General features: G+C 38.6%; 1 long non-coding RNA gene across 3 annotated transcripts in view; it reads right to left on the bottom strand.

Moving 5' to 3' along the window:
- Nucleotides 1-12437, bottom strand: part of LOC136846755 (uncharacterized) — a 34454-nt gene that overhangs the window by 5261 nt on the left and 16756 nt on the right. The gene's annotated exons all lie outside the window — the stretch shown is intronic.

Here is a 12437-nt window from a genome sequence, read left to right as displayed (position 1 = left end):
GAAATCACGCCCTTTGTTGCAAGCCGTGGCATAGGGCGTGTCCTAGGGAGCACCAGAAATGCCCTTGCTGCCGCAGAGGGTACGAGCGAGAGAGTAAGACCCGCTGACCAATAAAAATTCATCACTCCAGACACGTCATATTTTACATTTACGGATTAGGCGAGGAAATGGTCCGTCGACTATCAAAAGTAAATGGGAGCAAACATGAATAATTCCCCTTTATTCCTGAGAAGCTTAAAATCGTCCTTTTTGAATCACTTTGCACCAAGAAACAGCCGGGTCTCCTTAAATAATCAAACTGCTTCCACACAATTACGCATTTCAACTTTTTATATTGTAAAATTCCCCGATTTTATTTGCGTGTTTTTGTGTAGTACTAATACTCGGGTGTTTGTGTTAGTGCATATGTTCTCACTACCGTTAACCTTGAAATTCTCTTCCTGTGCTCAATTTCCTTGATTCATTCTCCTGTTTATTTTGAATTCCTCTTCTTTTCGAGGATATGACGTAGTCTCTTATTTCAGCGTTGCTCTGATATGGCACTCTTATGTACCATACTAGTCTTCCCTTGGTTACTTTTATAATGTTTGTTTAACAACGTCAGTCTGTTAGTATAACCACCGACTTTTTTTTTATCTTCCATTGACAAACTACTGTCTGTTTCACGGTACACCGTTTTCTTTGAAAACTTTCATTGAGTCCTTGTAAACGGTCTAATATGGCTAGTACCATACTACTGTAGTACCATACAGCTACGAGCATACTGTTTCGTGAATTCAAGTAACTGGGTTCTCCCCATTCTATCAAGCACCGACATAGATTCTAGGCTGTTCGTCACATCAGGAAATCAATGAAATACGTTAAAATTCGACGAAAGCAAACACAACGGCATTTCTATCTCGGAATATTGCGTCAGACTTGGCTCTCTCTCTCTTCTCTTTCTCTCTACTCTGGGTGGCAGACTCGGCGAACCTACAACACCAGGCAGTTATTGCACATTCATGGCACAGTATGAAATACTTCCTCGGCATGTCACCAAGCAAAAATATAACAGCCTATCAACGCAGACATGTGTCAATGTACATTTTATCGCAAACGCCATTCATTATGGTGTGATTCTTAGAAGCAAAATCACTCCTAATATTCCTTGACTTTGAATATAAATGGCTTTTAGCCTACTGTGTCAAAGACTATGAATGACGGTTATTTAGAGTTGTCCACTGTTCTGTGGCAATTGCATATATTGCGTATTATAATTATTGTCGAGTACTTTCCTATCATCATCATTACTCAATTGGGGCTGTAGAATCAACTGTCAGCAACGGACAGGCCTGCCAAGATCTGCCTAAGGACAATAATTAGAAGTAGGCCTACTTATGGCTTTTCCCCAATTTGCTTTGTGTCCACCCATTTCACCACATTGGCAAACTTTGCCTTTTCGCTTCCACCTGCTTGTTTCTAATTCAAGTTTGTGAGACACGATCTATAAAAAGTGGGAATGCTGCGGCATAGTAGTTATAATCATTTCCTTGGTTTTAAACATTAGCGACTGCCAGTAGCGGATTTCTTTACGATCAGAAACTGGTGAGTTCTGCATCATTTTCTTGCCTGTAACTCGTCTCATCTTTATTTAGTTTTATATATATATATATATATATATATATATATATATATATATATATATATATATATATATATATATATATACAGTATAAAAGGCTCTTCCATGCCTTGTTTTTGTAATAAAAATACTGTATTCGTTTTGAGAAAAATTACCATATGGAATTCCCCACCAAGAGCGGCATTTTGAATTTTAAAATTTGAAAAGCAAAATTTCTTCTTCCATCCTCACGAAATTTTTCGTTGATCGTGTTACCCAAAAATATCGGTAGTCTTGTGACTAACACACCTCTTCCCTTGTCCTTGATAAAACTGCGTCCAATTTTATTTACGTAGCATGGTGGGAGTAAGAGGAATGACGTAAGGAATGCGCAAGTAGTGACTAACCACTATTTAGTAGCAAAACAAGGACATAAAAGCGGTGATTAGACGGCAGTTTTTTCATCTTGGCATTATTAATAATTCCCTGGCTTGAGTACTTTAATGACAAAGAAATTATGAATATGTGAGTAATTCTGATTTATTTTTATGACTATGACCTAGTATGGTGAATGATTCCTTCTGAGCACCCACCGGAAAAGGCGTTTCGTTCTCCTACGTCATTTACGGGTGCGTTCACACCACAGAAAAAGACGTCACATTGATTTTAAGGGTGCGTTCACGCTACAGAGTACTATTAGATGTTACACTGATTTTAAGGGTGCGTTCACACTGCAGAGTACTATTAGATGTTACATTGATTTTCAGGGTGCGTTCACACTACAGAAAAAGATGTCACATTGATTTTAAGGGTGCGTTCACACTACATTAAAGGATGTCATTGATTCACGTCGCCAACTTGTCGTCTTCATATCACAAACAGGTTGAGAACAAGTCAACTACCATAAGAGGAGAACGAATCCTTGACAAATGCTGGACGGTAGTTTGATGCATTGGTGAGGACCACCAAATTAGTCGTTGACTTGTATTCAACCTGTTTGTGACATGTCTGCGACAGGTTGCAGACGTGTTTGTGACATGTTTTATAAGCTAGATTTACTCAAAGTTAGATAAAATTAAAAAATAAAAATTTTCTCTTGTTATCCAGACATGTCGAACTAATTTCTTCCCATACTGAAGAGTCGAATAGCTTGCGTCTGCAATTATCTGCACAAGGTGTCTGTGATCACTGACAGAGAAATGTAAAAGAAAAAAAATATGAAGGAATGAGTTACTCTAATCCCCTACAAGTCATTGTCTTTTTAGACTCATATGTTTTCCAACTTTCGTTCTTAGAATGGAATGGAATAAATTTAGGCTAAAGGCCAAGCACTAAGACCTGTGAGGTCATTCAGCCCTGAAAGGGAAAAGTGAGAGCAATAAGGTTTTCTAGTAGTAAATGAAGGAAAACCTTGCAGTTGCACTCTGAAACAACTGTCAGAAGGTGGAAAGTAAGATGGACGGGAATATGAATGGAGGTACAGTGAAAGGAACGCAAGTGGTCTGCAGCCATGGGGCTCACACCAGCATCCTAATGAAGGCCTTCTTTTCTCTGTATTCCCCCAGCATCGCTTTCCTTCCTGTAGAGCGTTTTGTATCCCCCCACGGCCGTTTGTTGACGCTCTTCGTATCGCAAGATTACGGGGTCAGATCGGTGTATCGAGGAAGGAATGCCTCCCGACACTTGAAACACTTGAAAACACTTTTCTTTCGTCCTTTCCCGAGACCTTCGTTTCGATCAGAGTTGTGTTGCTTCTCACCTTTTTTTTTTTTTTTGTCAGTATTGTTTACTTGGGTGTTTTGGCAGCGTCTTCCAACCTTGGCACTGGGGGAGGCTATTTATACATTCGTTGGCAGCCACCGAGGTGCAAACAAAGAGAGAGAGAGAGAGAGAGAGAGATGTGACTATATCAAAGACAGTGAGAGAATTACTTTATAAGAGAGAGAGAGAGAGACAGAAATATGACTATATCAGAGAGAGAGAGAGAGAGAGAGAGAGAGAGAGAGAGAGAGAGAGAGAGAAATGTGACTATATCAAAGACAGTGAGAAATTACTTTATAAGAGGGAGGGAGAGAGAGACAGAAATATGACTATATCAGAAGAGTGAGAGATAATTACTTTATGAGAGAGAGATTACGATTATATCACAAGAGAGTGAGATAATTACTTAATGAGAGAGAGAGTGAGAGAGAATAAGAGTATATCAGAAGAAAGTGAGAGAATTACTTTATCAGAGAGAGAGAGAGAGAGAGAGAGAAACTATATGTAATTCCCAGCTAAGAAGAAAAAGACCTGCATTGTCACTTCGTACAATCAAATGAAAAAAAAAAAAAAGCAATGTCGAAAATGAAAAGTTGCCATGTGAACTATTACTTTGTACTTGCTATTAAGAGACAAAAGAAAAAAAAAACATTCCTTGCAATAACAACTAACTTTCAAGTTTGTTTAACATTCTGTGGAAGGCATTTATGTACGGGAAGCGCCCCCATAATTCCTGTAAATGATTCATAGTGAATGAAAAACAACACGGATTACTTTGAAGTTTTTTGTGTGTGTTTTTTCTTGCTGTCTGAAGACAGCAGACATCCTTAGGAAGTCCTTACCTCCCCCCCACCAACGGCATGGGGGGGGAGGTCTTGTAATCGCCCTTGAGTTTTTTTTTTTTTTTTTTTTTTTGTCCAGCTACCAAAATCTACTTCACACTATCGGATGGATTTTAATGAAATAGAATATAAAGTTTAGGTCAAAGACCAAGCTCTGAGACCTGTGAGGTCAATCATCGCTGAAAGGGAAAGAGTAAAAGGTTTTAAATGCGTAACAGGGGGAGAAAACCTCGCAGTTGCACTACGAAGCAACCGTTAGGAGAGATGGACGAAAGAGAATATGAACGGAGGTGCAGTTAAAGTCAGAACGCGTGCGGTGACTTGTAATGTATCAGTTGCATTACCTTATTAATGGTTGCTTATTAAGTATAAATTGCATTCAGTTGCATTCCCTTATTAAGGTATAAGTTGTATTCCCTTATTAATGTATAAGTTGTATTCCCTTATCAATGTATAAGTTGCATTCCCTTATTAATGTATAAGTTGCATTCTTATTAATGAGTTGCATTCCCTTATTAATGTATAGTTGCCTTATTAAGGTATAAGTTTATTCCTTATTAATGTATAAGTTGTATTCCCTTATCAATGTATAAGTTGCATTCCCTTATTAATGTATAAGTTGCATTCCCTTATTAATGTATAAGTTGCATTCCCTTATTAATGTATAAGTTGCATTCCCTTATCAATGTATAAGTTGCATTACCTTATTAATGTATAAGTTGTATTCACTCTTACGAGTGCCATGATCTCGTAGTTTCCACCCGGCAAAATTTAAGGAGGAAGGGCAAGCTTCCTTCCTCCCTCCCCCTCCTACCCCTCCCCCCTGTCCACCTCCCCCTTGCCTCAACCTTGGCTCTCCCGAGGGCCGAGGCCTCTCAGTTTATTATAGAAACAGCTATTAAAAATGAAGTTCAACAACACTGCGCGATTTTACCGGACAAAACAGACATTTGAAAATGTACTTTAAGTTCCCTGCTTTATCGAATCGTCTTCAAGAAACCCATTCCTTTCTATTAATCTACTTTAATTTCTATTAATTTACTTTAATTTCTATTAATTTACTTTAATTTCTATTAATGTACCTCTATGCAATAATGACTAACAAGAAACTGTTACCTTATTCCAAATATTAGAGGCAGATACTTCGAGTGTTTTCGATGTAGATTTATGCAAATTACGTCCATGAAACAATTCTCTTCTTTTTATAGACGTTACTTTCATTAGACATTTAGCAAAAGTGAAAAAGAAAGACAGGTCAATACGGAGATGAGGATGTTTACAAGAATTTATCCCCAACCCACAGAAAAATAATCATGAAGAGAAACTTGAAAAACAAAGGTTGTTCGGGCCTCTGAGGAAACACAGCAGCTACAATGTTTTGCAACCTCACGAAACAAGTTTCAGTCTTGAATACATACATTATACTCAGGACTGTCAAGTCAGGAATAAATAAAAATATTTCCCATAAAATAATACTCGCCGTAATCTAGAAGGTATATAGTAAGTGCATCGTGTACCCCGGGAGATTCTTTGTATATTTTTGTACCCACGATAACCACAACGCTTCGGGAGAAAAAATTGTTTTTAGCTACCAAGGTCCTTGAGCTTCTGTAAATATTTTTACGCGCTTTTCGACAAGGTAAATATTTTTACGCGCTTTTCGACAAGGTTAAGGACGGGAACCCGCGAGAAAGCAACCCGCAATGAGACCGAGAACTTTCGCGAAAGCTGAATAATGAGGAAATGTTCAGCGTAACTTGAAAACTGACACTTTCGTCAGTGTTATCCTCTTATATCTGTTTCAGCCACTCAAGAAATGGGGAGATTTTTTTATTATTTTCTGGTTCTCTTCATTCATTCTTCCGCATATTACGAAAGCCCAAAAAGGGGAGGGCGATTTCTAGAGGTGAGAGAGAGAGAGAGAGGCAATATATGAATTAGAAACAATTCATGAGTGTCATTCAAATAAAACAATGACCAGAGAGAGAGAGAGAGAGAGAGAGAGAGAGAGAGAGAGAGAGAGAGAGAGAGAGAGAAAGAGAGAGAGAAATATGAATTAGAAACAATTCATATGCTGTCATTCAAATAGAAAGAAAGAGAGAGAGACTTCAGAGAGAGAGAGAGAGAGAGAGAGAGAGAGAGAGAGAGAGAGAGGGGGAGGAAATATATGAATTAGAAACAATTCATATGCTGTCATTCAAATAAAAGAATGACTTCAGAGAGAGAGAGAGAGAGAGAGAGAGAGAGAGAGAGAGAGCGAAATATGTGAATTAGAAACAATTCATATGCTGTCGTTCAAACAGAATGACCAGAAGAGAGAGAGAGAGAGAGAGAGAGAGAGAGAGAGAAATATGTGAATTAGAAACAATTCATATGCTGTCATTCAAATAATGACCAGAGAGAGAGAGAGAGAGAGAGAGAGAGAGAGAGTCGTTCAAAAACAGAATGACCAGAGAGAGAGAGAGAGAGAGAGAGAGAGAGAGAGAGAGAGAGAGAGAGAGAGAGAGAGAGAGAGAGAGGAAAATATACGAATTACGAAACAAATCCCATGTCATCCTCATAACGGAATGACTGTCCACCCTTTTACTGTTCGTTTTTGCAGCATCATTACAAAAAAATCCTTTCTTGAAGCACTGCTTGAGAGAACTCGCTCCCCCTACAGAGAAAACTGCAAACAAACAGTTGCTTTCGCCTGCTACTCGAGTTGGCATCGCGGTGTCTAGTGCCAATTTGAAAGAGGAGGCGTCGGGAAAGGTCCTTGATTTTGTCATTTGATTTGGGGGGAAAAATTAGCGACGGGGGACATCGGCGTTTAGACCGCTCGAGCGATTACAAAATAAGTGTGGAGGACACTGAATTAAGAAAAAACAATAGTAGGTAACTGTATATTATTATTATTATTATTATTATTATTATTATTATTATTATTATTATTATTGGTGAAGAAATCCACAGTAGTGTAAATGTAAATATATATCTAGCCATTAAAAAAAATGTAAAGAACTCTGAAATAAAAAAGCAATAATAGGTAACTGCATATTATTATTATTGTTATTTATTATTATTATTATTATTATTATTATTATTATTATTATTATTATTATTATTATTGGTGAAGAAATCCACAGGAGTGTAAATGTAAATATATATCAAGCAATTAAAAAATAAGTGTAAAGAATTCTGAAATGAAAAAGCAATAATAGGTAACTGTATACTATTATTATTATTATTATTATTATTATTATTATTATTATTATTATTATTATTATTATTATTATTCAAAAGATGATTCCTATTCATATGGAACAAGCGAACACCACAGGGGCCACTGACCTAAAATTCAAGCTTCCAAAGAATATTATGGCGTTCATTACAGAGACGCAACAAAACGTAATGGGAAATACAGAAAGAGATCACTTATCAAAAAAAAAAAAATGAAAAATATACAAATACATAAAAACTTAAGTAAATTACTGAAATACTAAAAGAATTGTACAGAAGGAAGAAGAGAAAAAGAGAGGATTGATAGGCGAAAGCTACAACAAAGAAAGAAGTAGAAGGTCCGGGGCGATTCAAGCCTAAACAAAGGAAGATCATTTGTGCCCGCTCTGAAAAAGAGACACCATGACATTTCTACACCATTTCTGAAAATACCGTTCTTGTTTTGAAGTGGACACCTGAGTCGTATCGAATATATTTTCTTCGTTTTAATTGAATTCGTAAGTAAAAACTTCATTAGTTACGATTGTTGAGGGACACGATTGCAATGTTCTAAAGAAAAGTTTTAAATACCTATTGTGTAAGTGCAGACACTACTCTGACTAAAAAAAGTAGTTACGTTCCGAACGGCTGATTTTATGTTTAATTGTTTGTAATTTGGTTACTGTACTCTTCATGCCTATTCAAATATATAAAATCAATACAGTACTGTATGTTTTTCATCCTATAACGCAATACACTGTACATACAGCACCGTATGTCCAGAATGGGCGCGCAATACAAAATCTGAAATTACGGGTAGCAAAGGGGAGTGCTCTGAACACAATTTTAAATTGAGACCCCGTTTGTTTGTATCTCCGAACTGTTTGTAAGTTGAATGTTCGTAAGTAGTGGGGTGGGGCTGTACTGAGGTTTATCAGAATATTTATTGGCAAGCTCTAACGAGCAATACCTAGAAGTGTATGTATATGTATATGTATATGTATATATATATATATATATATATATATTTTTTTTTTTATTTATATACATATATACATACACAAACTTATAAACACATGACTTGTTCAACATTCACGAATCCCAAGCCACAAATATTGTTTAATATCCAATTCACTGTACCTCGGGAATAAGTTACACCTAAGGGCAATTATACTTGATAAGTGCTTTGCCACCAGTGGAATTCGAACTGCTGCCTAGAACAGAAATGAGAGACAGTGACTCTGAGCACTGAGCCATCAAGAGAAGTCGAGTTGATATCGACTCTGCTGTTCATATGCATGCTGAACTCAGGTTTGGTACACAGAATCGACATCAACCCACCCCCACCATGATAGCTGATTGGTAAGTTTGTAACGCATGGGTAATCATAAATTTTTATCACATATACATGACTTTTTTTAGTATTCACAAATATTAAGCCACAAATGTTACTTAATATCCACTGCACTATACCTCGGGAATAACTTACACCCAAGGGTTATTGTAATTGATAAGTGCCTCGTCACCAGTGGGATTCGAACCATTGCCTGGTATAGAAATGATAGACAATGACTTTGACCACTAAGCCATCAAAAGAGGTGATGAAGCTCTTCAATCATATTACAAATAATCCTTGGGTGTAAGTCATTCCTGATGTATAGTGAATTAGATATTAAACTACATTTTTACTTAATCTCTGTGATATAAAAAAAAAGCCTTGCATATATGTGACAATTTATAATTAGCTGCGTTACAAACTTACCGATCAGCTATCATGGCGGAAGTGGGCTGATGTCGATTCGACGGGCATACAAACAGCAGAGTCGGTATCAACTTATGCCTCTCTTGATGGCTCAGTGGTCCAGGTCACTGTCCAACATTGTTCCTAAACCAGAAAGCAGTTCGAATCCCACTGGTAACGGAGAATTCATCAATTATAATGCTGCTTGGGTGTAAGTTATTCCCAAGGTGTAGCGAACTGGATATTAAATTATATTTGTGGATTAATATTTGTGAATATATAAGAGTCACAAATATGTGACAATTTTATAATTAGCCAAATGTTATAAAATTAACACTCAGCTATCAAGGTGGAGGTGGCTTGATAGGTACATGTACAGCAGAGGCGATATGAACTTATACCTCTATTGATGGCTCAGTGGTCAAAGTCACTGTCTACTGTTTTTTCTTAACCAGGCAGCGGTTCGAATCCCACTGGTGACAAAGCACTTATCAATTCATCATTAACCTTTTTGCTCTACCCATCCATTTATGCAGTTTACGATGCCACACTTGGAATCTGCAGCTTAACAGCAAAATTTGAGAAAGCAGAAATATATCTCCAGATTACTCCTGCTGTCACTTAGGGTGACCAACCTTTTACCCTGAAAAGCTGTGTGGGGGCAGCCAGATTAAGGTTAGGCCGTGCCCTCACTCAAAGGTCAAGACAGGGTCCACCTTTGACCTTGATCAACCAATGGCTTTTGAGTACATCCCCATAACAGCAGTTCTCCTGCCCTCAAAGGTCAGACAGGGTCAACCTTTGACCCTGATCAACCAATGGCTTTTGAGTAAATCCGCATAACAGCAGTTCTCCTGCCCTCAAAGGTTAAACAGGGCCCACCTTTGACCCTGTCCGACCAATGGTTGAGTAAAACCTCTGTGTAACAGAAGTTCTCCAGGAGTGCAAATCTGCATGTTTAATGGCATGAATGACTGGCAGTTATAGCCAAGCCCATCTCAGTTCTCAACCTGCAGACGTTACCCCCGTTGTTGTATTCATTATACTATATTAACAATACTTAAAAAATACTTGGGTATATATAATGAATATGAATACAACGCAATAACATCCTCAAAATATGAAAATTCGAATTTACGTTTTCCGCAAGTGGAAAAACTTCAAAAGGGTTCCATTATTCCATTCAGAAAATTTCCTTGCCAAAGTTCTGACGAGACACCGTGACACAGGAATTTCATGAATAAGAAAAAGTGAGCCCAGAATTCTCACAGCACTTCCGGCAGCTCCCTGGATCCAACTTGAATCATTCTCAAGGTTGCAACAGATATGAGCAGCAGTGACTGCTTCACTGAATTTCTGTATCAAAAAAAGTTAAGTATATCTTAGTTTAACCAGACCACTGAGCTGATTAACAGCTCTCCTAGGGCTGGCCCGAAGGATTGGATTTATTTTACGTGGCTAAGAACCAACTGGTTACCTATAGCAACGGGACCTACAGCTTATTGTGGAATCCGAGCCACACTATGCGAGAAATGAATTTCTATCACCAGAAATAGATTCCTCTAATTCTTCATTGGCCGGTCGGAGAGTCGAACGCTGGGCCAACGGCGTGCTAGCCGAGAGCTCTACCCACCCCTCCAACGAAGAACTAATTTCTGTATCAGTTGGCTTAATAATGATACGGGGGTTTGGTGAAGTACTTTTTTTTCGAACGCTGGGCCAACAGCGCGCTAGCCGAGAGCTCTACCCACCACTCCGACGAAGAACTAATTTCTGTATCAGTTGGCTTAATAATGATACGGGTTGGGTGAAGTACTCTTTTCCACAACTCGAACTTTTCAGTCAGTTTAATGAGGAGGAAATGTTAACTTAAAATAATTTTTGGGTACGACACCAGAAACAGACGGGAGAATAACATCTAAAATAAGGCAGAAGCTTCTCAAGAATCTGAGGCATTTCCTCTAAGTTGCTTTACCTCTCCCTTAATTCCAAGACTGTTAGTGAGGCACGACTTTTGGCCAAATATGTGGATTCAGCTGAGCTATGAAAAGCCGGCGATTTCTTTTCGAGTCTATTTTGCCTGAAAGCGATGTAATATGGCATGTGGAATGTGAATATAAAATCTAGGCCGATGGCCAAGCGATAGGACCTGTAAGGTCATTCAGCGCTGACAGGGAAACTGAGAGTAAAGGTTTGAAAGGTGTAACAAGAGGAAAACCTCGCAGTTGCACTAGTAGACAATTGTTAGGAGATGTGGAAAAACAAGTATACCTTAGTTTAACCAGACCACTGAGCTGATTAACAGCTCTCCTAGTGCTGGCCCGAAGGATTAGACTTACTTTAAATGGCTGAGAACCAATTGGTTACCTAGCAACGGGACCTACAGCTTATTGTGGAATCCGAACCACATTATACCGAGAAATGAATTTCTATCACCAGAAATAAATTCCTCTAATTCTTCATTGGCCGGTCGGAGACTCGAACTCGGGCCTAGCAGAGTGCTAGCCGAGAACTCTACCGACTCTTCCAACGAGGAACTAGGAGATGTGGAGAATACGATGGAAGAGAGTGAATATGAACAGAAGTACAGTAAAAGAAATAAAATGGGTTGCAGTTAGGGGACGAAGGGACGCTGTCAAGAACCTTAAGTAATGCCTACAGAGAACAGCGTGAGGCACACTGGCGCACTTCCCCCTACAAGCATTTTGAAGATGGCCTCAGGTTGAAAATTTTCACCCCTGTGCAAGTTTATTTAATATGGGCTATAGACACCTAAATCTTATGTGTGCATCTCATATTGCACATGAATAGCCAATGCCGTCGGCTGTCACATCCTGCGCCGAGTTTGTGGCAAAAAAAAAGTAGCTCATTACAGAAATAGAGCACCCCTGGTGTTGTTACTTCATTCTAAAGGGAAAGCGAAAAGAATGAGCTAACAGCACAAAACCAACCAGGAATCAGCAATTTCATTTATATATACAACAAATTACAGGTACAATCAAAAACTTTCTTCAGAGAACTCCAATTCACCACCGAGAGTTCACGCACTGCACGGGGTTTTACCAAAAGAGTGCGTGCTGTCGTCTGGGGACGCGACAGAGAGAGAGAGAGAGAGAGAGAGAGAGAGAGAGAGAGAGAGAGAGAGAGAGAGAGAGAGAGAGAGAGAGAGAGAGAGAGAATTCATTATCTTAAGGAAGGAAAACCTCGAAGAAATGTAAATCTCAAAATCTCCCCTCAAGGAGCGCGCGCGCGGGATACCAGCGAAATTATTCAGCGTGGGGCGATGAAGAGA

Source organism: Macrobrachium rosenbergii, chromosome 15 (assembly GCF_040412425.1).
Source record: "Macrobrachium rosenbergii isolate ZJJX-2024 chromosome 15, ASM4041242v1, whole genome shotgun sequence".
In the NCBI taxonomy this organism is placed as follows: Eukaryota; Metazoa; Arthropoda; class Malacostraca; order Decapoda; family Palaemonidae; genus Macrobrachium; species Macrobrachium rosenbergii.
Note: the sequence above shows the minus strand (reverse complement) of the source record. Positions and strands in the feature narration are given on the sequence as shown.